At 41.0% G+C, this 23,175-nt stretch overlaps 1 long non-coding RNA gene across 1 annotated transcript in view; it reads right to left on the bottom strand.

Annotated features, from left to right (window-relative positions):
* Positions 1-23,121, bottom strand: part of LOC126081038 (uncharacterized) — a 31,596-nt gene extending 8,475 nt beyond the window's left edge. Inside the window, exons 1-2 of the long non-coding RNA XR_007518277.1 lie at positions 22,944-23,121; positions 22,488-22,697 (exon numbers count right to left, since the gene is read on the bottom strand). This is a non-coding gene — a long non-coding RNA (uncharacterized LOC126081038). The remainder of the gene's footprint in view (positions 1-22,487; positions 22,698-22,943) is intronic.
* Positions 23,122-23,175: the final 54 nt, after the last annotated feature.

Here is a 23,175-nt window from a genome sequence, read left to right as displayed (position 1 = left end):
TCTGTTCGGCCCTTTCCTATCTCTTCCTCCTTGGGATCTGCCTGCCCATAGCACACATGTATTCTGCTCTGCCTTTTGTCATTGATTAAGGACCCCAAAGGAGGAGAAACCCGTGAGAACAGAGCGGCTAAGTCTGTCCAACTTAGGAGAGGTATAGACAGATCTAAAGTATCATTTTCCCAACAACTTGATTGGTAGCAAAAGCAACCTCTGATCTCTAGCTGATGTGTTTATTTCCCAGTTGGTTCTGAGTTTGAGCAGGAGGGGACTGGTGTTATACCTGTGCCCTCCAAAAACCCCAGGGCTAAGTCTGTCACATAGTTGGTACTCAATACAAATGTGTTGAATGTGACAAGAGAATGCTGATAACAATTCTGACAGGACAGGAATTTGGACCATGTTGCATTCACTCATTCAGCAGAAGTTTGCTGAGAACACCTATGTGCCAGCTGGCCACAGCACGACCCTGCGATTCGTGGCTTAACGCATCTCTCTACCATGAGACTGAAAACTCCATGAAGTCAGTGTTGTGTTTTGTCCTTCAGTATCCCCAGAACCTGGCATGGGCCTGCACACAGTAGTCCCTCAGTAAATGTTTACTGATTAAAGGAATGATCTCAGAAGCCAAGGGAAGTCCAAGGGCAGTCTAGACAGACAGACTGACTGCCTGACAGACTAGCACTTGCATGTGGTCATTGTTCTGGGGGAGGCATCCTGGGGAAGCCAGAGGAGGTGACCCTCCAGGCTGGGAGGATCTGGCCATGTTGTGCCAAGGAGATGGAAGTTTCCTCGTTTCCTCTTTCATGGAGGGAGACGGAGGATCCAGAGGAGACTAGAGGGTAACCACATGGAGGTATCCTGGGATTGTCTCCACCCAGGGACTGCTCTCCACCCTCACAATTACACCCATGTGCACACACTTCCTTTAGGGGCATGCTCTCACCCACCAATTATGCCTTGTATATAATTCTGCTACCATGTTTATTGGAAACCCTGGTGGCACAGTAGTTAAGAGCTATGGCTGCTAACCAAAAGGTCAGCAGTTTGAATCCACCACATGCTCCTTGGGAACTCTATGGAGCAGTTCTGCTCTGTCCTATAGGGGTGCTATCAGCCAGAATGGACTTGATGGCAACATATTTGGTTTGGTTTGGTTTATCATGTTTTCACACTTGCGAGTAGACATTTGTTTCCAGCTGTCTTCCCTGCTGGACTGTGCACTTCCGGAAAACAAGGGCTGTATATTCTCATCTCTGTTCCCACTGTGCCTACAATGGGCTCAGACTAGAGAAGAAACACAATTTAATAAATGCATGTTAAATAATGGAAGAAATCGAAATCTCAATGGACCTGAGCTGAGGTCCCTGGGGAGATGTGTGCCTTATAAGTAGAATCTGGCCAAAGAGAGAAGTGGGCACTGCAGTTCAAGGAACGTCAAGAACATCTACATTTCAAGCAGGCAACAAACCAATTACACAGAACCTGGACAGGAAACATGTAACAGTGATGCTGGCTGGGGGACTGGAGAGCAGGAGACTCAGCAGCCAGAAATCTTTATTTCTTATGTAATTTGTAAAAGTTGTAAATGCATAGGCCAAACAAAACTCAACCATGGGCCAGATGCCCCCTGGGGCAGGCGATCCATGTCCCTGATCTGAACTGAGGCTGCCCATTCTCTGGAATGCTACTGGCAGGCCCTCCACACCGTGACCTGGAATTGCTACACCTTTATCTTTAAACCTTCATTTCCTTTTCTGCTTATGAAAGGAACTTCCACTCTTTGTGAAATTTTCAAATCTTTCAGAAGTTTATATATAACCAGTAAACTTACACCTAATCCTATATCCCTCCACGTGTCTGTCAGTTTGTCGTGCTGTGGGGGCTTGCGTGTTGCTGTGATGCTGGAAGCTATCCCAATGGTATTCAGATACCAGCAGGTTCACCCATGGAGGACAGATTTTAGCTGAGCTTCTAGACTAAGACAGACTAGGAAGAAGGGCCCGGCAGTCTACTTCTGAAAAGCATTAGCCAGTGAAAACCTTATGAATAGCAGCAGAACGTTGTCTGATATCATGCTGGAAGATGAGCCCCCCAGGTTGGAAGACATTCAAAACACAAGTGGGGAAGAGCTGCCTCCTCAAAGTAGAGTTGACCTTAATGACGTGGATGGAGTAAAGCTTTTGGGACCTTCATTTGCTGATGTGGCATGACTCAAAATGAGAAGAAACAGCTGCAAACATCCATTAATAGTTGGAACCTGGAATGTACGAAGTATGAATCTAGGAAAATTGAAATTCATCAAAAATGAAATGGAACACATAAACATCGATATCCTAGGCATTAGTGAGCTGAAGTGGACTGGTATTATCCATTTTGAATCGGGCAATCATATCGTCTGCTATGCTGGGAATGGCAACTCGAAGAGGAATGGTGTTGCATTCATCGTCAAAAAGAAAACGTTTCAAGATCTATCCTGAAGTACAACACCGTCAGTGATAGGATAATACCCATACGCCTACAAGGAAGACCAGTTAATACGACTATTATTCAAATTTACGTACCAACCACTAGGGCCAAAGATGAAGAAATAGAAGATTTTTATCAGCTGCTGCACCCTGAAATTGATCGAACATGCAGTCAAGATGCATTGATAATTACTGGCAATTGGAATGCAAAAGTTGGAAACAAAGAAGAAGGATCAGTAGTTGGAAAATATGGCCTTGGTGATAGAAACAATGCCGGAGACCGAATGATAGAATTTTGCAAGACCAGCGACTTCTTCATTGCAAATACCTTCTTTCACCAACATAAACGGCGACTATACACATGGACCTCACCATATGGAACACACATAAATCGAATTGACTACACCTGTGGGAAGAGACGATGGAAAAGCTCAATATCATCAGTCAGAACAAGGCCAGGGGCCGACTGTGCAACAGACCATCAATTGCTTATATGTAAGTTCAAGCTGAAACTGAAGAAAATCAGAGCAAGTCCATGAGAGCCAAAATATGACCTTGAGTATATCCTACCTGAATTTAGAGACCATCTCAAGAACAGATTTGACGCATTGAACAATAGTGACCAAAGACCAGATGAGTTGTGGAACGACATCAAGGACATCATCCATGAGGAAAGCACGAGGTCGTTGAAAACAACAGGAAAGAAAGAAAAGACCAAGATGGATGTCAGAGGGGACTCTGAAACTTGCTCTTGAGCATCAAGCAGCTAAAGCAAAAGGAAGAATTGATGAAGTAAAAGAACTGAATAGAAGATTTCAAAGGGCGGCTCGAGAAGACAAAGGAAAGTATTATAATAACATGTGCAAAGAGCTGGAGATGGAAAACCAAAAGGGAAGAAGAACACGCTCGGTGTTTCTCAAGCTGAAAGAACTGAGGAAAAAATTCAAGCCTTGAGTTGCAATAGTGAAGAATTCTATGGGGAAAATATTAAATGACGCAGGAAGCATCAAAAGAAGATGGAAGGAATACACAGAGTCATTGTACCAAAAACAATTAGTTGATATTCAACCATTTCAAGAGGTGGCATATGATCAGGAACCGATGGTACTGAAGGAAGAAGTCCAAGCTGCTCTGAAGGCACTGGCGAAAAACAAGGCTCCAGGAACTGATGGAATATCAGTTGAGATGTTTCAACAAACAGATGCAGCGCTGGAGGTGCTCTCTCGCCTAAGCCAAGAAATATGGAAGACAGCTTCCTGGCCAACTGACTAGAAGAGACCCACATTTATGCCTATTCCCAAGAAAGGTGATCCAACTGAATGTGGAAATTATAGAACAATATCATTAATATCACATGCAAGCAAAATTTCGCTGAAGATCATTCAAAAACAGCTGCAGCAGTATATCGATAGGGAACTGCCAGAAATTCAGGCCAGTTTCAGAAGAGGACGTGGAACCAGGGATATCATTGCTGATGTCAGGTGGATCCTGGCTGAAAGCAGAGAATAACAGAAGGATGTTTACCTGTGTTTTATTGACTATGCAAAGGCATTTGACTGTGTGGATCATTAACAAACTATGGATAACACTGTGAAAGAATGGGAATTCCAGAACACTTAATTGTGCTTATGAGGAACCTTAACATAGATCAAGAGGCAGTTGTTCGGATAGAACAAGGGGATACTGATTGGTTTAAAGTCAGGAAAGGTGTGCGTCAGGGTTGCATTCTTTCACCATACCTATTTAATCTGGATGCTGAGCAAATAATATGAGAAGCTGAACTATATGAAGAAGAACAGGGCATCAGGATTGGAGGAAGACTCATTAACAACCTGTGTTATGCAGATGACACAACCTTGCTTGCTGAAAGTGAAGATGACTTGAAATACTAATGAAGATCAAAGACCACAGCCTTCAGTACGGCTTGCACCTCAACATAAAGAAAACAAAAATCCCCACAACTGGACCAATGAACAACGTCATGATAAACGGTGAAAAGATTGGAGTTGTCAAGGATTTCATCTTACTTGGATCCACAATCAACAGCCATGGAAGCAGCAGTCAAGAAATCAAAAGACGCATTGCATTGGGTAAATCTGCTGCAAAGGACCTCTTCAAAGTGTTGAAGAGCAAACATGTCACCCTGAAGACTAAGGTGCGCCTGACCCAAGCCATGGTATTTTCAATCACATCATATGCATGTGAAAGTTGGACAATGAATAAGGAATACCGAAGAAGAGTTGATGCCTTTGAATTGTGGTGTTGGTGAAGAATATTGAATATACCGTGGACTGCCAAAAGAACGAACAAATCTGTCTTGGAAGAAGTGCAGCCAGAATGCTCCTTAGAGGCAAGGATGGCGAGGCTGCATCTTATGTACTTTGGACATGTTGTCAGGAGGGACGAGTCCCTGGAGAAGGACATCATGCTTGGCAGAGTACAGGGTCAGCGGAAAAGAGGAAGACCCTCAGCGAGGTGGATTGACACAGTGGCTGCAACAATGAGCTCAAGCATAACAACAATTGTAAGGATGGCTCAGGACCGGGCAGTGTTTCGTTCATGTTGTGTTTAGGGTCGCTATGAGTCGGAAGCGACTCGACGGCACCTAACAACAACAACAATCCTATATCCACCCCATTTCACTCATATATGTTATTACCTGCCGTCAAGTTAACCCCTGACTCATGGTAACCCCGAAACACTGCTCGGTCCTACGCCATTCCCACGATTGGTTGCAGATCAGACCGTTGTGATCCACACAGTTTTCTTGGATGATTTTTGGGAGTACATCTCTTGCATTTCAATATGAATTTTACAATCAGCTCATCAATATCTGAAAAAATTCAACCAGTATTTGGTAGGGATTGTGATGAATTTGTAGATTAATTTGAAGACTATTGTCAACATTAAGTCTTTTGATTCAAGGACTTGACTATACGCATTTGTCTTTACATTTATCTAGGTCTTCTTTCATTTCTTTCAATAATGTTTTGGTGTAAAAGTCTTGCACTCCTTTTGTTAAACTTATTCCTAAGTGTAGCCTTTTTGATGTTATTGTAAATGGAGCTGTTTCCTTAATTTCACTTTTGTTCACTGTTAGTGTACAGAAATACAATTGATTTTTGTATGTTGCTCTTGTATCCTGCAACCTTCTTAAACCCATTTATTGACTCTAATAGTTTTTTTTGTGTGTGTGGATCTCTGAGGATTTTCTACATTCTCTTCCTAAATGACTACTAATGTTTTACTATTTCAAACAACATGGCAGCAAACATCATTAGGTTTACATCTTTCACCCCATATACAAGATTTTAAGTGGGTTAGACTCCTGAAGGTGGCAAGTCTAGGTCCGAGTGTATATTCACTTAGAAAAGTTTTTTGATGAACTTTATTGAGGTATAGTTAACATACTATAAAATTTATCAATTTTAAGTATACAATTCGGTGAGCTTTGACAAATGCATATAGTCATGTAATTACTATTACCATCATGATACAGAACATTTCCATTAGCCGAAAACGTTTTCTCATGACACAGTGGAATCCACACTCTGCCTTACCCCCGGCCTTGGCAATCATTTGAGATGGTCTTTATCAATACAGTCCTGACTTTTCCAGAATTTCACTCAAATGGAACATACTCTTTTGTGTCTGGCCTTTCTTTCAGTCTTCCCACAGAACCAGCTGTTGGTTTCATTGATTTTCTGTATTTTTTTTTTGGCGGGGGGGAGGGAGGTTACTTCATTGATTTAAACTTTGGTCTTTTGTTCTGCTTATTTTGGGTTTAATTTGCCCTTCTTTTTCTGGTTTCTAATGGTGGAAGTCAAGATCATTGATTTGAGACCTTTCTTCTTTTCTGAAACAGGTGCTTAGTGCTATAAATTTTCCCTTGAGTACTGCTTTAGCAGTATCTCAGAAATTCTTATATATTGTGTTTTCATTTTCATTCTATTCAAAATACTTTCTAATTTCTCTTCTGGTTTCTTATTCGATCCATGAGTTATTTAAAACCAAACCAGATGCCATTGAATCAATTCTGATTCATGGTGAGTCCATGTATGCAGAGTAGAACTGCACTCCAAGGAGTTTTCAAGGCTGTGACCTTTCAGAAGCAGATGGTTGTGCCTTTTCTACAAGGCAACTCTCAGTGGGTTCAAACCTTTCAGTTAGTACTCAAGCACTTAACCATTTGCATCACCCAGAGACTCCATGAAGTATTTAGAAATATGTTATTTAACTTCCAAATATTTTGAGATTTTCTGGGAATTTTTTTGTCATTGATTTCTAATTACATTGTGGTCAGAGAATACTCTTTATGACTTGAATTCCTTTAAGTTTATTGAGTTTTGTTTTACTTCCCAGCGTATGATCTATCTTGTAAATGTTCTGTATGCACTGAAGAAAAGCATGTATTTTGCTGCTGTTGGAGAGTCCTAGGAATGTCAATCAGGTCAGAGTAGAACTGCTCCACAGGGTTTTCAAGGCTGTGATCTTTCAGATGCAGATCACCAGGCCTGTATCCCAAGGAGTCTTTGGGTGTATTCAGACTGCCAACCTTTAGGCTGGTAGTTGAGTGCTTAATCATTTGTACCACCCAGGGAAGTCCAAAGACTACTACATCCTTGCTGATTTTCTACTTTCTTGTTCTAGCAGTCATTCAGAGTGGGATACTTAAATATCTGACCATTATTGTAGATTTGTCTATTTCTCCTTGTAGGTCTACCAGTTTTTGCTTCTTGTAATTTGAAGCTCTGCCATTAGATGCATAAATATTTAGGATTACTATGCCCTCTTGATTAATTAAGCTCTTTATCATTATAAAACGACCTCGTTTATCACTGTTGATATTCTTTATTCTGAAATCTATTTTATCTGATATTAACATAGCCATTCCAGCTTTCTTTTGACTAGTGTTAGCATGGTATATCTTTCCTGCCCTTTTACTGTTAATCTTTTTGTGCCTTAATACATAAAGCATGTTTCTTATAGGAGATACAGTTGAATCTTGGTTTTTCTTTTTTTAAAGCCAATCTGACAATTTCTGACTTTTAATTGGGTGTTTGGATCATTTACATTTAATGTGATTACTGATATGGTTAGACTTGAATCTATCACCTTGCAATTTGTTTTCTATTTGTCGCTCCCCTTTTTTTTTTCTACTTTTATGCCTTCTTTTGGATTAAATGAATTATGATTCCATTTTGTCTTTTATTGGCTTATAACCTATAATTCTTTGTTTTGTTATTTTGGTGATTGTTTTAGGATTTATAGCATACGTATTTAACTTAGCACAATCTACTTTCTGATACTGTACCACTTCATCTATAGTACAATATTCTTATAATATTATACTTCTAAGTTTCAACAACTAGATGCAGACTGGAAGGGTTCATTCGTCTATGCCCAGAAATTTGGAAGACAGCTACTTAGCCAACCGACTGGAAGAGATTCATATTTATGCCTATTTCAAAAAAGGTGAAAGAGCCAAAAGCAGAAATTATCAAACAATATCATTTAAATCACGTGGAAATAAAATTTTGCTGAAGATCATTCAAAAGCAGTTGCAGCAGTACATCAACAGGGAACTGAAAGAAATTCAAGCCAGATTTAGAAGAGAATGTGGAGGGGATATCATTGCTGATGTCAGATGGATTCTGGCTGTAAGCAGAGAATTCCAGAAAGATGTTTACTTGTATTTCACTGACTATGCAAAGACATTTGACTGTGCATCATAACAAATTATGGATAACATTTCAAAGAATGGGAATTCCAGAACATTTAATTGTGCTCATGAGGAACCTGAACATAGATCAAGAGGCAGTCATTCTAACAGGGTAAGAGGATACCACATGGTTTAAAGTCAGGAAAGGTGTGTGTCAGGGTTGTATCCTTTCACCACATTTATTCAATCTGTATGCTGAGCAAATAACCTGAGAAGCTGTACTATATGAAGAATGGGGCATCAGGATTGGAGGAAGACTCATCAACAACCTGCATTATGCAGATGACACAACCTTGCTTGCGAAAAGTAAAGAGGCCTTGAAGCACTTACTAATGAAGATAAAAGACCACAGCCTTTGGTATGGATTACACCTCAACATAAAGGAAACAAAAATCATCACTACTGGACCAATAAGCAACACCATTTTAAATGGAGAAAAGATTGAAGTTGTCACGGTTTTCATTTTACTTGGATCCACAATCAACGCCCATGGAAGCAGCAGTCAAGAAATCAAAGGATGTATTGCATTGGGCAAATCTGCTGCAAAAGGCCTCTTTAAAGTGTTAAAAAGCAAAGATGTCACTTTAAAGACTAAGGTGCACCTGACCTAAACCATGCTGTTTTCAATCTCCTCATATATATGTAAAAACCGGACAATGAATAAGGAAGGCCGAAGAAGAATTGACACCTTTGAGTTGTGGTGCTGGCGAAGAATACTGAATATACCATGGACCACCAACAGAACAAACAAACCTGTCTTGGAAGAAGTACAACCAGAATGCTCCTTAGAAGTGTGGACAGTAAAACTTCGTCGCACATACTTTGGACATGTTATCAGGAGGCACCAGTTCCTGGTGAAGGACATCATGCTTGGTAAAGTGAAGGGTCAGAGAAAAACAGGACAACCCCCAGGGAGATTAACTGACTGACACAGTGGCTACAACATCGGGCTCAAGCATAACAACAATCATGAGGATGGTGCAGGACCAGGTAGTGTTTAGTTCTGTTGTACATAGAGTTGCTATGAGTCAGAGGCAACTCAATGGCACCTAATAACAACAACGAAGACCAGTTAATACTATTATTCAAATTTATGCACCAACCACTAAGGTCAATGCAGAGTAAATTGAAGATTTTTACCAACTTCTGCATTCTGAAAATTACCAAACACGCAATCAAGCTGCATTGATAATTACTGGTGATTGGAATGTGAAAGCAGGAAATGAAAAAGGATTGGTAGTTCGAAAACATGGCCTTGGTGATAGAACTGACATCAGAGATCACGTGACAAACTTTTGCAAGATCAGTGACTTCTTCATAGCAAATATGTTTTTTCAACAACATAAAAGATGACTAAACTTGTGGTCCTCACCAGATGGAAAACACAGGAATCAAATCAGGTACATCTGGAAAGAGACAGTCGAAAGGCTCAATATCATTTATCAAAACAAGGCCAGGGGCTGGCTGCGAAACAGATCATCAATTGCTCATATGCAAGTTCAGGTTGAAGGCTTAAGAAAATTAAAACAAGTCCATGAGAGCCACAAACACGACCTTGAGTATATCCCATGTAAATTTGGAGAACAACTTAAGAATATATTTGATGCATAGAACACTAATGACCGAAGACCAGACGAGTTGTGGGAAGACATCAAGGACATTATACATGAAGAAAGCAAAAGGTCATTAAAAAGACAGGTCAAAAAGAAAAGGCCAAAATGGATGTCAGAAGAGACTCTGAAACTTGCTCGTGAATGTGGAATAGCTAAAACAAATGGAAGAAATGATGAAGTAAAAGAGCTGAACAGAAGATTTCAAAAGGCAGCTTGGAAAGACAAAGTAAAATACTGTAATAAAATGTGCAAAGACCTGGAGTTAGAAAACTAAAAGTGAACAACACTCCTGGCATTTCTCAAGCTGAAAGAACTGAAGAAAAAATTCACCTCCAGTTGCAATTTTGAAGGATTCTATGGGCAAAATATTGAATAACGCAGGAAGCATCAAAAGCAGATGGAAGAAGCAGGGCCAAGAGGGCGGAATGGTCAGATGCTTCCGGTAATCCCTCTTACAACCCAAAAAAACAAGTGAAACAGTTATATATACGACAAGCTAGGAGCCCTGAACATCAAAGGCAAAGTTAGAAAACAGACTGAGCAGCAGGGGGAGAGAGAGATGGTTCAGAAGTGGCAAGGAGTTGCCAGACCTGAATCGTTGGGGCTGGTGGTAGCATTTCAGATGCAGTTTCCTCTGGGAGAGACAGTGAGCCACACAGCCTACTCACATCTCCAGAATCAAAGAAGAACGGTGCTCTCAGCAAAAGCTAAGTACTTGTGTTTATTTTACTGCGCGCCCAGCACCCAAGCTGGCTTCAGTGGCTGTCGATTTCCCAGGGCCTGAGATAGGTCCTGCTGCACTCTATGAGCCATTCTACCGGCCTTGGAGAAGGAATTAATTCACAGCTGAGGGAAAAGATAATCTGCTAGCTCCACTAAGCTGGGGAACTCAGGACAGAAATAGCTCCTGTCCAGGTGCAAATGGTCCATGGACTTTGAATACCTTTCACCCTTGCATGGACCTGTGTGGGCCCATTTCAGGAGAATAGGCCATTGTTGGCAAGCTGTAACTGTTTCGACTGTGCAGTGGAGAGGTGGGTGTTTGATACAGCTTTGCCTATTAAACAGGGTCCTCACCTACCCACATCGGGGGCCTAAGGACTGGTGGTTCCACCCACATCACCTAGCCACCCGTGACAGTGGTCCAAGGATAAGTGGTACTTCCCAGTCCTTACAACCAAAAGCATTGGGTTCCCATGGTCCGGCTGCAGAACCCACCCACCTGTGTGCTCTGGGGAACTGGGATCCGCTTTCCTCACAGACACTCAGGGGATGGTTGTCAGCCTCCTGCCTTATTCAGAGTGTGACCCTCTGCTGCAACCAGATACCTGTAACTATACCAATCACCCCTGCTCCTCTAAGACTGTAGGACAGAGCCTGTACCACACACTTGATGACCAACTACCTGGACACATGAGCTGAATCCATACAAGACAGTGAACGGACTCCTAGGCTCACATACTCGGTAACAGCTCTAGCCATCTGGTGACAGGACGTTAGAGCTTCAAAAGTGAAAATAATCAAGCTAGCTCACTCAAGCAGCCTATTAGGGCATATCAAAACAAAACAAAGCAAGAAACTAGGATACAGTATGCAAACAAACTAATACAATAACTTATAGATGGCTTGGAGACAACAGTCAATATCAAATCACATAAAGAAACAGACCATGATCACTTCGACAAGCTCTCAAAACAAAGAATCAAGGAATCTTCCAGGAATTACAAGACGCAGAACACAAAAGATTAATATACAGAACTCTTCAAGGCATCAGGAACAAGATCAGGCAAAACACAGAACAAGCCAAGGAACACACAGATAAAGCAGTTGAAGAAATTAAAAACGTTATTCAAGAACATAATGAAAAATTTAATAAGCTGCAAGAATCCATAGAGAGACAGCAATCAGAAATTCAGAAGATTAACAATAAAATTACAGAATTAGACAACTCAATAGAAAGTCAGAGAAGCAGGATTGAGGCAGTAGAAGGCAGAATTAGTGAGGTTGAAGATAAAACACTTGGTACCAATATATTCAAAGAAAAATCAGATAAAAGAATTAAAAAAAATGAAGAAATCCTAAGAATCATGTGGGAGTCTATCAAGAAAAATAACCTATAAGTGATTGGAGTACCAGAATAGGAAGAGATAACAGAAAATACAGAGAGAATTGTTGAAGATTTGCTGGTAGAAAACTTCCCTTATATCATGAAAGATGAGAAGATATTTACCCAAGATGCTCATTGAACCCCATATAAGGTAGATTTCAAAAGAAAATCACCAAGACATATTATAATCAAACTTGCCAAAACCAAAGATAAAGAGAGAATTTTAAGAGCAGCTAGGGATAAACAAAAAGTCACCTACAAAGGAGAGTCAATATGAATAAGCTTGGACTACTCGGCAGAAGCCATGCAGGCAAGAAGGCAATGGGATGACTCATATAAAGCACTGAAGGAAAAAATAGCCAGCCAAGAATCATATATCCAACAAAACTGTTTCTTAAGTAGGAAGACGAAATTAGGATATTTCCAGATAAACAGAAGTTTAGGGAATTCGTAAAAACCAAACCAAAACTACAAGAAATTCTAAAGGGAGTTCTCTGGTTAGGAAATCATTGATTTCAGATATCAACCCAAGACTAGAACACAGGACAGAGGAACCAGATGTCAACCCAAACAAGGAAATCACAAAAATAAATCAAGGTTAAAAAAAACGCTCAAAACAGGGAAACAGCGATAACATTATGGAAAAGAAGATAACATTAAAACAATAAGGAGGGACTAAGAAATGTAGTCATAGATCTTTCATATGGAGAGGAAGTCAAGGCGATATAAAGAAATAAAAGTTAGGTTTAAACTTAGAAAAATAGGGGTAAATATTAAGGTAACCACAAAGGAGCTGAGCAATCCTACTCATCAAAATAAAATACAGGAAAAAAATACAGACTCGACAAAAACAAAATCAACAACAATGCATAATAGGAAAAGAAAATATATAAAGATAAATCACTCAGCACCAAAAAATTAAGTGGGAAAAAGAAACTGTCAACAACACAGTAAAAAAAGACATCAAAATGACAGTACTAAACTCATAACTATCCATAATTATGCTGAATGTAAATGGACTAAATGCACCAATAGAGAGATAGAAAGTGGCAGAATGGATAAAAAAATCATGATCCATCTATATGCTGCCTACAAGAGACACACATGAGACACAAACAAACTAAAACTCAAAGGATGGAAAAAATATATCAAGCAAACAACAATCAAAAAAGAGCAGGAGTGGCAACATTAATATCTGACAAAACAGACTTTAAAGTTAAATCCACCACAAAGGATAAGGAAGGACACTATATAATGATTAAAGAAAGAATATACCAGGAGGATATAGCCATATTAAATATTTATACACCCAATGACAGGGCTGCAAGGTGCATAAAACAACCTCTAACAGCACTGAAAAGTGAGATAGACAGCTCCACGTAACAGTAGGAGATTTCAAGACTTCAACACACCACTTTCGGTGAAAGACAGAACATCCAGAATGAAGCTCAATAAAGACACAGAAGATCTAAATGCCACAATGAACCAAGTTGACCTCATATACATATACAGATCACTCCACCCAAGAGCAGCCAAGTATACTTTCTTTTCCAGCACACATGGAACATTCTCTAGAATAGACCATATATTAGGTCATAAAGCAAGCCTTTACAGACTCCAAGACATCGAAATATTACAAAGCATCTTTTCTGACCATAAGGCCATAAAAGTAGAAACAAATTACACAAAAAGCAGGGAAAAGAAATCAAACACTTGGCAACTGAACAATACCCTGTTAAAAAATGACTGGGTTATAGAAGACATTAAGGATGGAATAAAGAAATTCACAGAATCCAATGAGAATGAAAACACTTCCTATCAGAACCTTTGGGACACAGCGAAAGCAGTGCTCAGAGGTCAATTTATTTCAATAAATGCACACATCCAAAAAGGAGAAAGGGCCAAAAGCAAGTAATTACCCCTACAACTTGAACAAATGGAAAGAGAGCAACAAAAGAAACCAGAAGAAAGCAAATAATAAAAATTAGAGCACAATTAAAATAAATAGAGAACAGAAAAACAATTGAAAGAGCTAACAAGACCAAAAGCTGGTTCTTTGAAAAAATTAACAAAATTGATAAACCACTGGCCAAACTGAGAAAAGAAAAACAAAAGAGGAAGCAAATAACCTGAATGAGAAATGAGATGGGCGATATTACAACAGACCCAGCTGAAATTAAAAGAATCATATCAGACTACTACAAAAAATTATACTCTAACAGATTTGAAAATCTGGAAAAAATGGATGAATTTCCAGAAACACACTACCTACCTAAACTAATACAAACAGAGGTAGAACTAAATAAACCTATAACAAAAGAAGAGATTGAAAAGGTAATTAAAAAATTTCCAACAAAAAAAAGCTTGGCCCAGATGGCTTCACTGGAGAATTCTACCAAACTTTCAGAGAAGAGTTTACACCATTGCTACTAAAGGTATTTCAGAGCATAGAAAAGGATGGAATACTCCCAAACTCATTCTATGAAGCCAGCATATCCCTAAGACCAAAACCAGGTAAAGACACCACCAAAAAAAGAATATTACAGACCTATATCCCTCATGAACTTAGATGCAAAAATCCTCAACAAAATTCTAGCCAATAGAATTCAACAACATATCAAAAAAATGATTCACCATGACCAAGTGGGATTCATACCAGGTATCCAGGGATGCTTCAACATCAGAAAAACAATCAATGTAATCCATCATATAAATAAAACAAAAGACAAGAACCACCTGATCTTATCAATTGATGCACAAAAGGCATTTGACAAAGTTCAACACTCATTCATGATAAAAACTCTCAGCAAAATAGGAATAGAAGGAAAATTCTTCAACATAATAAAGGGCATTTATACAAAGCCAACAGCCAACATCATCCTAAATGGACAGAGTCTGAAAGCATTCCCCTTGAGAACGGGAACCAGGCAAGGATCCCCTTTATCACCACTCTTATTCAACATTGTGCTGGAGGTCCTAGCCAGAGCAATCAGGCTAGATAAAGAAATAAAGGGCATTCAGATTGGTAAGGAAGAAAAGTATCTCTATTTGCAGATGACATTTTTGACCTTATACACAGAAAACCCTAAAGAATCCTCAAGAAAACTACTGAAACTAATAGAAGAGTTCGGCAGAGTATCAGGATACCAGATAAACAGACAAAAATCAGTTGGATTCCTCTACACCAACAAAAAGAACATCAAAGAGGAAATCACCAAATCAATACCATTTATAGTTGCCTCCAAGAAGATAAAATACTTAGGAATAAATCTTACCAGAGATGTAAAAGACTTATACAAAGAAAACTTCAAGACACTACTGCAAGAAACCAAAAGAGACCCACATAAGTGGAAAAACATACCTTGCTCATGGATAGGAAAACTCAACATTGTAAAAATGCCTATTCTACCAAAAGCAATCTATAGATACAATGCAATTCCGACCCAAATTCCAATGAGATTTTTTAATGAGATGGAGAAACAAATCACCAACTTCATATGGAAGGGAAAGAGGGCCCTGGATAAATAAAACATTACTGAAAAAGAAGAACAAAGTGGGAGGCCTCACACTACCTGATTTCAGAACCTATTATATAGCTACAGTAGTCAAAACAGCCTGGTACTGGTACAACAACAGATACATGGACCAGTGGAACAGAATTGAGAATCCAGACATAAATCCATCCACATATGAGCAGCTGATATTTGACAAAGGCCCCAAGTCAGTTAAATGGGGAAAAGACGGTCTCTTTAACAAACGGTGCTGGCATAACTGGTTATCCATCTGCAAAAAAATGAAACAAGACCCATACCTCACACCACGCACAAAAACGAGCTCAAAATGGATCAAAGACCTAAATATAAAATCTAAAACGATAAAGATCATGGAAAAAAAAATAGGGACAACACTAGGAGCTCTAATACATGGCATAAACAGTACACAAAACGTTACTAACAATGCAGAAGAAAAACTAGATAACTGGGGGCTCCTAAAAATCAAACACTTATGCTCATCCAAAGACTTCACCAAAAGAGTAAAAAGATTACCTACAGACTGGGAAAAAGTTTTTAGCTATGACATTTCCCATCAGCATCCAATCTGTAAAATCTACATGATACTGCAAAAACTCAACTACAAAAAGACAAAGAACCCAATTAAGCAATGGGCAAAGGATATGAACAGGAACGTCACTGAAGAAGACATTCAGGTAGCTAACAGATACATGAGGAAATGCTCAGAATTATTAGCCATTAGAGAAATGCAAATCAAAACTACAATGAGATTCTATCTCACTCCAACAAGGCTGGCATTAATCCAAAAAACACAAAATAACCAATATTGAAGAGGTTGTGGAGAGACTGGTACACTCATACACTGTTGGTGGGAATGTAAAATGGTACAACCACTTTGGAAATCAATTTGGCATTTCCTTAAAAAGCTAGAAATAGACCTACCATATGATCTAGCAATCCCACTCCTTGGAATATATCCTAGACAAATAAGAGCCTTTAGACACCCATGTTCATTGCAGCACTGTTTACAATGGCAAAAAGATGGAAGCAACCAAGGTGCCAATCAACGGATGAATGGATAAATAAATGATGGACTATTCACACAATGGATTACTACACACAGATAAAAAACAATGATGAATCTGTGAAACATTTCATAACATGGAGGAATCTGGAAGGCATTATGCTGAGTGAAATCAGTTAGCTGCAAAATGACAAATATTGTAAGAGACCACTATTATAAGCACTCAAGAAACAGTTTAAACAGAAAAGAAAATATTCCTTGATGGTTACGAGATGGGGGAGGGAGGGAGGGAGAGGGGTATTCATTAATTAGGTAGTAGACAAGAACTATTTCAGGAAGGGGAAAGACAACACACAATACAGGAGAGGTCAGCACAACTAGACTAAACCAAAAGCAGTTTCCTGAATAAAACAAACACTTCGAAGGCCAGCGTAGCAGAGGCAGGGATTTGGGGACCATGGTTTAAGGGAACATCTAGGTCAATTCGCATAATAAAATCTGTTAAGAAAACATTCTGCATCCCACTTTGGCGAGTGGCGTCTGGGGTCTTAAACACTAGCATGTGGCCATCTAAGATGCATCAATTGGTCTCAACCCACCTGGAGCAAAGGAGAATGAAGAACACCAAAGACACAAGGTAATTATGAGCCCAAGAGACAGAAAGAGCCACATAAATAGAGACTACATCAGCCCGAGACCAGAAAAACTAGATGGTCTCCAGCTACAACTACGACTGCCCTGACAGGGAACACAACAGAGAACCCCTGAGGGAGCAGGAGAGCAGTGGGATGCAGACCCCAAATTCTCATAAGACCAGACTTAATGGTCTGACTGAGACTGGAAGGACCCCAGTGATCATGGCCCCCAGACCTTCTGTTAGCCCAAGACAGGAACCATTCTCAAAGCCAACTCTTCAGACAGGGACTGGACTGGACTATAAGACAGAATATGATAGTGATGAGGAGTGAGCTTCTTGGATCAAGTAGATACATGAGACTATGTGGGCAGCTCCTGTTTAGAGGGGAGATGAGAGGGCAGAGGGGGCAGAAGCTGGCTGAATGGACACAGAAACAGAGGGTGGACAGAAGAAGTGTGCTGTCTCATTAGAGGGAGAGTAACTAGGAGTATACAGCAAGGTGTATGTAAATTTTTATATGACAGTGTGACTTGATTTGTAAACTTTCACTTAAAGGACAATAAAAATTAAAAAAAAAAAAAACCCAGATGGAAGTGATACAGAGAGTCACTGTACCAAAAAGAACCGGTTGACATTCAACTATTTCAGGAGGTAGCATGTGATCAAGAACCAATGATACTGAAGGAAGAAGTCAAAGCTTCACTGAAGCGTTGACGAAAAACAAGCCTCCAGGGATTAACGGAATACCACTCGAGATATTTCAACAAAGGGATGCAGTGCTGGAAGTGCTCACTCGTCTATGCCAAGAAATTTGGAAGACAGCTACCTGGCCAACTGACTGGAAGAGATCCATATCTGTGCCCATTCCAAAGAAAGGTGATCCAACAGAATGTGGAAATTATAGAACAATATCGTTAATATCACACCTAAGTAAAACTTTGCTGGAGATCATTCAAAAGCAGTTGCAGCAGTACATCAACAGGGAACTGCCAGAAATTCAAGCCAGATTCAGAAGAGGACATGGAACAAGGGATATCACTGCTGATGTCAGATGGATCCTGGTTGAAAGCAGAGAATACCAGGAAGATGTTTACTTGTGTTTTCTTGACTATGTAAAGGCATTGGATCATAACAAATTATGTATAACATCTCAAAGAATGGGAATTCTGGAACGTTTCAATGTACTCACAAGAAACCTGTACTTAGACTAAGAAGCAGTCATTTGAATAGAGCAAGGGGATACTGCATGGTTTAAAATCAAGGAAAGTGTGGTCAGGGTTGTATCCTTTCACCAAATTTATTCAATCTGTATGCTGAGCAAATATTTCAAGAAGCTGGACTTTATGCAGAACGGGGCATCAGGATTGGTGGAAGACTCATTAACAACCTGCAATATACAGATGACAAAACCCTGCTTGCTGAAAAGTGGAGAGGACTTGAAGCACTTACTGATGAAGATCAAAGGATATATAGCCTGCAGTATGGATTACACCTCAACATAAAGAAAACAAAAATCCTTACAAGTGGACCAATAAGCCATGTCATGATAAATGGAGAAAAGGTTGAAGTTGTCAAGGATTTCATTTTACTTAGATCCACAATCAATGCCCACAGAAGTAGCAGTCAGGAAATCAAATGACAGGTTGCATTGGGCAAATCTGTTGCAAGACATCTCTTTAAAGTGTTAAAAAGCAAAGATGTCACTTTGAGGACTAAGGTGCTCCTGACCCAAGCCATCATACTTTCAGTCGTCACATGCATACGAAAGCTGGACAATGAATAAGGAAGACCAAGGAATTGATGCCTTTGAATTATGGTGTTGGGGAAAAATATTGAATGTACCATGGACTGACCGAAGAACGAACAAGTATGTCTTAAAAGAAATACATCCAGTGTTCCCTGGAAGCAAGGATAGTGAGACTTAGTCTCATGTACTTTGGACATTTTATAGGAGAGACCAGTCCCTGGGAAAAAAATCATGCTTGGTAACATAGAGGGTCAGGGAAAAAGAGGAAGACCCTCGATGAGATGGCTTGACACAGTGGTTGTAACAATGGGCTCTAACCGACTCAACAGCACCTGCCAACAACAACGAATCTTGGGGTGAAAGGTGAACCTCAGGAATGGCTTTGGTACTAAGTTAAAAGAGTGTCCAGGGACTATACTCTCAGGGTTTCTCCAGTCTCTCTCAGACCAATAAGTCTGGTCTTTGTGAGTTTGAATTTTGTTCTACGTTTTTCTCCAGCTCTGTCTGGGACCCTCTATTGTGATCCCTGTCAGAGCAGTAGTTGGTGGCTGGGCACCATCTAGTTATGCTGGACTCAGTCTGGTGGAGGGTGTTTAGTCACGTCTTCAAATATTTTTTCTGACCTCTTCTCTCTCTTTTCCTCCTGGGCGTCCAATTTGAACACTATAGATTGTTCCACTACTGCTAATGCTCTATTTTTTTTTTTTCAGTCTTTTCTTTCTCTGTGTTTCCTTTTAGATAATTTCTATTGCATCTTCAAGTTCATGTATCTTTATTTTTCTCTGGTGTCTAACTGCATTAATCTCATCCAATGTGTTTTTTATCTCTGGTATTATTTTTATCTCTAAAATTTTGAGTCTTTTTTTCTCTCTGGGTCAGTTATCAAGTGCTGTTGTAACAGAAATGACACAAATGAATGGCTTTAATAAACAGAAATTTATTTTCTCACAGTTTAGGTGCTAGAAGTCTGAATTCAGAGCACCACCTTTAGGAGAAGGCTTTCCCATTGAGCTCTGGAGAAGGTCCTTGTCTCAACTTCTGCTTCCTGGGTTCCTTGGAGATCTCCATACGTCCTGGCATCTATCTTACCCCATCTCTCCTCTGCTGGCTTGTTTAACTTCTTTTACAGCTCAAAAGACATTGACTCAAAATACACCCTACACTGATCCTGCCCCATTAACATAACGGATACAGCCCATTCCCAAATGGGATTACAAGCACAGGTATATGCCATTGCTGTCCAGTCAGCTCCAATTCATAGGGACCCTACAGGACAGGGTAGAACTGTCCCATAGGGTTTCTAAGGAGCAGCTGGTGGATTCCAAATGCCAACCTTTTGATTAGCATCTGAGCTCTTAACCACTGTACCACCAGGGCTCCAAACACAGCACATATTTTGTGGGGCTATAATTCAATCCATATCACAATTTCCCTCTTATCTCACGTTTTCCTCTTGAACATGTTGTGTATACTCATAAAAAACCAAACCAAACCCAGTGCCATCGAGTCAATTGCGACTCACAGCGACCCTATAGGACAGAGTAGAACTGCCCCATAGAGTTTCTAAGGAGCGCCTGGCAGATTCGAACTGCCGACCCTTTGGTTAGCAGCCGTAGCACTTAACCAGTATGGCACCAGAGTTTCCTTGTATACTCATGCTAGCTGTTTTAACAACATTGTTTACTGATGCTAATGCTACTGATCAACGTCATTCTGTTTCTGCTGATTGACTTCTCTTCTAGATACAGGTCACACTGTGCTGCCTGGTAAGTTTATATCATTGGGAAGCCTGAGGACCTGTTCTTGGAGCTCTTTGGATGTCAACCTGTTGGAGGACAAGAGAGAGGAGGTCTTTCAGAAATATCTAGGCCCTGCTCTTCAGACTACTGAGGATGGCTAGATTCCATGGACACTGGACCAGGCACAGGTTCAGAGAGCAAAGCTAGCCCAGACAGTTGGTCAGGGAGACATGACCACAGCTGCTGGTCCATCCCAATATCCAGCTTCAGAGCAGTTTCAACTTCTGAAAACCTGGGGTACAGAGAAGCCAGACTTCTCAGCCAGACACACAAGCCCTAGCTGCAGATTTCTTCAGACCTCAAAGAGTCAGGTGAGACAGAGATCGAGGTGGTGATCCATCAAACTCTGCTGGACACATGGTGGCATCAAGGTTGCAGGATTATATCTCTTATGGCCTGTCCTCTAGGTGCTCTGACTCTGGTTATGGTAGGCAGGCCCATGGAAAGAGAAGTTTAACTAAAGTGTTCCAGCTATGACTTGGGTGCTATGAAATTCCGGGTGCTTTAAAGAATAGAGGTGGAGCACTTACCTCACCCAGGTCATGAAGGACTAATACAAAGAGGTGGTACCTAGACTGGATCCTCAGGGCAAGAATTAGGCAAACCAAGAAAGCTGAGTCTTGTAATCTAATAGGTGGCCAGGTACCAGGTAGGTATAGGAAGGGGAGACTCACGCCCCTGTCCTTGACCTCAGCAGTCTAGGAAGAAAAGGTTCACGTCTACAGTCAATGTCAAGACAGGGTACTAAGTGCCATGATGGGAGAAGCATAGAGCACTGTGGGAACACAAAGAAGAGGGCCCCATCCAGACTGAGGAGTTAGGGAACACTTCCTCTGATGATACTTGAGAAAAGATATGTTCCTGGGAGGAGCAAAGGCCTATTCAAAAGGCAAGGGGCGAAAGGAGAGACTGGAAGAGCTGACTCATTAGAGGGAGAGCAAGTGGGAGTAAGGAGTAAGATGTATATAAACTTATATGTGACACACTGACTTGATTTGTAAACGTTCACTTGAAACTCAATAAAAGTTAATAAAAAAAAAAAAAAAGGCAAGGGGCCTCCTTGGGGAATGGGATGTATGGTATGTCTAGGGCCCCCAAAAGAAGGTTCAATATGCCTGGAGGGCAGAGTGTGCAAAAGAGAGGCAAGGTGGGAGCTGAGGTGTTGGAGGAGCTTTCTGGCCAGTGTGTGGATACTAAGCTGGGAGGAAAGAATAGGAAAGGAGAGCAGCTAGGTGGCTATCACATCTACCTCGGCATGAGATGATGGTGGTCTGGACTAGGACGGTGGCAGTGAAGATAGAAAGGAAGGGGTGAATTCTAGAGACAATCAGGAGGTAGACTCACGTGGACTTCACCTCTTGCCAAAAGTACAACAAAAGCCTCCTAACTGGCTTCCTTGCTCTCACCCTTGCCCCTATCCCCCTACATAGAATCTGGAAAGACCCTGTTAAACCTAAGTCAGACTTAGGTTACACCTCTGCTCAACACCCTCTGATGCTTCTTGTATTACTCAGGGTAAAACCCAAAGACCCTGAAATGGCCAACGAGTGGTGCTGAAGGTGGCTGAGACCTAACAGCATGGCCAAGTCCAGTCAAAACGACCAGGCGCCAATCCCAGGACAGGTCTTGTTATACTTCTGAACCTCAATTGTTCTACGTATAAAGTGGGGTTAGCACCACCTGGTTCATAAGACTTTGATGATTGGAAGTTAAATGAGATGATGAGGCACAAAGTGGGGGTATTAGCGGCATTCTGTCAATGAGCTGACTGGGTTAGCTGTGACCCAGACATAAAATGAAATACCCCGCAGCCCAGACTGGTGGGAGCTGTGGCTCTGGCCCAGTACTAAACAATACAAACCCGAACCCGTTGCTGTCGAGTTGATTCCGACGCACAGCGACTCCACAGAACAGAGTAAAACTGCCCCACGGGGTTTCCAAGGCTGTTATCTTTATAGAAGCAGATTGCCGTATCTTTCACCGCAGAGGGGCTGGAGCTTTCAAACCGCTGACGTTTCCACTTAGCCACTGCTGCCACCAGGGCTCCTTGAACAATACATGGAGAGCAAAGCTGTAGAAACGGGGAGGGAAAAGTCAATCCTTTTGCAGAGAACACTCCAGTCCCAAGGTTGGCTGGAATTAAAGGTCAGTCTCTTCCCCAGTCCCTGACTGTCCCCTCCCTTTCGAGGCGCGGCAAACCTTCCCCCAGGGCAGATAAATATCACTGGCCCTGGGACTGCGCTTTCCCCACTCCATGCTAGCTCCGGTAGGACCCAGTCGGAGGCAACGCTGCCTTCCGTCCCTGGCAACTACTCACCTGCTTTTCTCTTCCTATAAAACCCGTTGCCGTGGAGTCGATTCCGACTCTTAGCGACCCTATAAGACAGAGTAGAACTGCCCCCACAGGGTTCCCAAGAAGGGGCTGGTGGACTCGAACTACGGACCTTTTGGTCACCAGCCGAGGTCTTAACAATCAGCAAATTTCCTTTCTTTTTCTTATTGGTCCGCGTAACTCTATTGCGACCAATCAATAGCAGCCACGGGAACCC

This window comes from Elephas maximus, chromosome 7 (genome assembly GCF_024166365.1).
Source record: "Elephas maximus indicus isolate mEleMax1 chromosome 7, mEleMax1 primary haplotype, whole genome shotgun sequence".
Taxonomy (NCBI): domain Eukaryota; kingdom Metazoa; phylum Chordata; class Mammalia; order Proboscidea; family Elephantidae; genus Elephas; species Elephas maximus.
Note: the sequence above shows the minus strand (reverse complement) of the source record. Positions and strands in the feature narration are given on the sequence as shown.